A 4,703-nucleotide genomic window follows, 5' to 3' on the forward strand; every position below is an offset into this window, starting at 1 on the left:
GGTAGGGTAGAGGGAGAGATGTAGATTATTCATCAGGACAAGATTTGTGGGTGGGGTGGGGGTGGGGTTGGAGGAGATGAAACAGTCCACCAAACTGTTTATAGTCGTTATTTTATCTTCATTTCATGTTTTATAGACTTTGGTCTTCATTTATGAGTTTCCTTTATTGGATTTGAATTTAGGTTTAACGTATATTGGGAGTGGGGGGACGGGGTAGAGGTTAGATTTGGGGGGTAAAGGTGAAGGATATTACACATATTAGAAATACAAGGGTTGGAAGGAGAGAATGAGAGTAGTAGTAGTAGTAGTAGCAGCAGCAGCAGCACTAGTAGTAGTGGCGGTAGTAGTCATGGTGGTGGTGGTGGTGGTAGTTGTAGTAGTAGTAATAGTAGCAGTAGTGTTTGTTGTTGTTGTTGTAGTAGAAGTAGTGGTGGTGGCAGTAGTAGTCGTGGTGGTGGTGGTGGATGGTGTTGGCTGTAGTAGTAGTAGTAGTAGTAGTAATATTAGCAGTAGTATTTGTTGTTATTCTAGTAGTAGATATAGTGGTAGTGGTGGTAGTAGTCATGGTGGTGGTGGCAGTGGTTATAGTAGTAGTATTTGTTGTAGTAGTAGTAGTAGTAGTAGTAGTAGTTTAACACCACCACCACCACCCCCAGGTCAGTTCTTATCAAGCTGACCTATAATTGAAAGACTGTCCCAACATTTTTTAAGCCAGTATTTCTAAGCTGTACATAATCCAAAGTGTTCTTTTTCACTTCTTCTTTTGGGTGTCCTCCCTTCTCAACCCAACCCTCCCAATCTCCTCCTCCATGTTTTCCTCAGTCTACCTCGCTTTTGTGGTCCATTTACCTCAAACTCAAGCACCCTCCTCAACACATGCCCATACCACCACACTCTATTCGTCCTTGACAGTCATTCCACCAATTCCTTCAACCCCAGCATCCCCATCATGTCCTCAGTTCTCCTCTTATCAAACAGTTTCACTCCACACATTTCTCTCACCACTGCTCTCTCTGTCCTTCTCAAAATTGCCATCTCTCTCTCCCTCAGACACCATGTCTCACTTCTGCCTTCTTGAGTTAGTTTTCCACCACATTTCTTAAAAATCATGGTAGAGGCCTTGGTCTTGGGACCACTCATGTCTAGAAACTCAGGTTGGGGGTAAGCAAGGGCATGCCCCCTGTAGAAAATTCAGCTCTGAGAAAGTCTCATTATAGAGCTGTTATTTCTTACAAATCAAATGAATGATAAAACATGACCATTTTCTCAAATTCAGAATTGTGAAAGCATGGAATAAACCAGCTGTGTCAGTTTTTGAATTTACAGGCACGGAATCCTTTGAAAATACCATTTTTCTTGAAATTCCCCAACATTATTCTTACCTTTTATTTATTTCAGTTATTTGACTGTGGCCATGCTGGGCACTGCTTGAAAGGTTTTAATTGAACAAATCAACGCCCATGACTTGTCTTTTTTAAGCCTGTCACTCATTCTATCGGTCTCTTTTGCTGAACCATCAAGTTACAGGGATGTAAATATACCAACACCGGTTGTCAAGTGGTGGTGGGAGACAAAGACAGACACACAAACATAGATATATATATGTGTGTGTGTATATATATATATATATATATATATATATATATACACAATGGGCTTCTTTCAGTTTCTGACTACCAAATCAACAAGGCTTTGGTTGGCCTAAGGCTATAGCAGAAGACACTTGCCCAAGGTGCCACACAGTAAGATTGAACCTGGAGCCACATGGTTGGGAAGCAAGCTTCTTACCACACAGCCATGCTTACACCCTTTCTTCTTTAGAGCTCTTTTACTGTTCATTTACTCTATTCCCCTATGTACCCTGCATGCAGTTTTGGGTTTTATTTCTGTCTTTCTATACCAGACTTATTGCTGCTTTTTGTCTCCTCTGTTATTCTTTTCCAACAAGTTGTAGTGCACCTGAGCACTGTATACAATAAGCTCTTTATTGTCATTATGACTTTTTTTTTTATTGACATATGGCTAAGAAGTTCAAACACAGAAAACAGAAACAGATAGCTAGGCTGACATAGATAAGTGGCTATATTGATCCATAATGTTATTTCAAATGGCTGCAGACAGCACAGCTGTGTTCAGATTCTTTACAGTATAAAATATAACATTTTATAAACTTTATGCACAGGGGAATCCGGATAAAGCTATGCCTATCTCCAGTTGAAACATTTGCAAGTTGTAGGTAGCAAATAAATAAAATGAAGCTACTACACCCCATCATCAAATTCAGTGGGTATTTTTTTATGTGGGTATGTGCATGTGTGCCTGAATCTGTGTGTGTGTGTGTGTGCATGCACATATGCAAGCATGGCGGTGTGATTAAGAAGCTTGCTTCCCAACCATGTAGTTTCAGGTTCAGTCCCACTGCCCAGCACCTTGGACAAGTGTCTTCTATATTCCAGGTTAACCAAAGAGTGAAAGAAGCCCATATGTGTATAAACAATGCATGTGTGTGTGTATGTACAATTATATTGACATGATGATGGCTGTAAATGAGCATCACCATAGAAACAATGTTGTTCATTTTTAGTGTCTTCTATGGTAAAGCATTTCTGGCCCTGAGAAATATTACCTTGCTTGGAAACAACTAAGAATTGGCAACAGGAAGGGCACCCAGCCATAGAAAATTTGTCTCTACAAATTCCGCCTGACCCAGGGACATTAAATGATGAAACGTGTGTGTGAATGAGTAGTATAAGATGTAGACTCAGAGAATCATGTGGCTATCACAGAAACTTCCTCTTAAATATGCATAATTTCTTCAATACCATCATTAATACATAACGAAGGTTGCAAAACAGCTGTAATCCTATAGAAGTCACATGGTTAAATAACTATGTATTCATCTCCCATTATCTGCTGTCTTTATGTTTATATATATATATGAGTTTGGAGGGATAATATTATCCAGGCAGATACTGTATTGGCTCTCAGTTAAGGGCTTCTATTTGTTGCTAGTCACTCTGTGAATCCTTCCAATGGGTAATTCTATATACGCTTCGCTGGACAGTAAAAATTGTCAGGAGTATATTACCAAAATATATATAACCTCACACTAAAGAGGTTTGTGCGTTATGATTTGTATTTAAAGTCCATGAAAATGGCACATGCATGATTTGAACAGTAAACACCAAAAGTGAACAACTGAGATCTGAAATCGCGGTCTTAATCTAGGGGACATAACTCCATAATTATATATATTCAACAATCGTTCCTTAATATTGGGTTAAATGGTAGTTATACTAAAAACATTATCCTGTTATCTCCCTTTCTGTTACTAAGCATAAAACTACTTCGTACACCAGCCTCAAACTTCTTTGAAATCCTTAGAATAGGGATCGAGATATCATATACACATAAATACAAACTATTTTTTTTTTTTTTTTTTTTTTTTTTACAATTCCTAATAATATAATAGGATTTTTTAAACATCAAATGGTTGAGGGTTCCATCGAAGAGAAATCGGAATTAAAAGGGTTCCATAGGAGTAAGAAAATGGTTGAGAACCACTGGTCTACATAATCAGGGATCTCCTGAGGGCCAAACAACGACAACAACAATTTCAAACACAAGACAGAACAAAAACAAAATCTTTAAAATAAAACAAGATACACTTTTCAGCATCCAATAAGCTTTGTTAAATAACAAGATGGCAGAATTTCTTTTATTTATGTTTATATTTTCGTAAAAAAAGAAACATTTAATTTTTACAATATTTTTAATATAAATTATTCTTTCTTTAAATTAAAATAAATTAAATTGAGTTACTTTTATTGAAGTCCTTGACATTTTGTATAAATTGTATTGGTTGTGGAGTTTCAACATAAATTAAAGTACCTTCAAGTAAAAATTTATTTATATCACTTTTTATATTTTGCAGTTGGTGAGTTAACTTCATTATTGGTTTCTTAAAAACAAACACCGATTCACTGTAATTTGGATGGCAATTGTGTAACTTCATATGGAACAAATATTACAAGGGACTGTTTGAAATGAATCAGTTTTCTCACTGATGTTAATATTCTTTCCCTCTGTGTGTGTGTGTGTGTGTGTGTATGTGAATATATAGGTGTGCATGTGTGTATATATATATATATATATTACTTGTGCTGGTGGCACATTAGAAGATCATTCGTAATCCTATTTAATATTTTTGCCATCTTGTGCACATGAGCAGCAGTATAGAGTGAAGTGTGGCATGATGAGTTGAGTATAACATGAAGTATAGAATACAATGTAGAGTGGAGTTAGTGTGGTAAGAAATGAAATATATGTAGCATTGCGTGTAGCATGAATCGTGGAGTATAGACATGACATGTTGCCAACTGATGTCAATAAATTGAACTTGCATCAAGCATGAATTGTATATATATATATATATATATATATATAGGAAAATGAAAAAAAAGGCAGAATGCTAAACTGGAAGCATATTTTAATAAAGATTTCTAAACCGGAAGCATATTTTAATAAAGATTTCTAACCGGTTTTCAACAGGAAGTTGAAAAAGAGTTCATAACTCCAACTAAAAACATTTGTCTCCCCTTACACACACTTCCTGTTTTGACACCAAATTTCCTGCTTAACACAAACTTTTAACCCTTTTTTTAAACCTAACAAAACTCTCAACTCTCATGCATCCTTATTTT

At 36.3% G+C, this 4,703-nt stretch overlaps 1 long non-coding RNA gene across 1 annotated transcript in view; it reads left to right on the forward strand.

Moving 5' to 3' along the window:
* The window catches only part of LOC128249388 (uncharacterized), a 14,062-nt gene extending 9,653 nt beyond the window's left edge, over positions 1-4,409 (forward strand). The window contains exon 2 of the long non-coding RNA XR_008265496.1: positions 3,935-4,409. This is a non-coding gene — a long non-coding RNA (uncharacterized LOC128249388). The remainder of the gene's footprint in view (positions 1-3,934) is intronic.
* Positions 4,410-4,703: the final 294 nt, after the last annotated feature.

This window comes from Octopus bimaculoides, chromosome 14, assembly GCF_001194135.2.
Source record: "Octopus bimaculoides isolate UCB-OBI-ISO-001 chromosome 14, ASM119413v2, whole genome shotgun sequence".
Taxonomy (NCBI): Eukaryota; Metazoa; Mollusca; class Cephalopoda; order Octopoda; family Octopodidae; genus Octopus; species Octopus bimaculoides.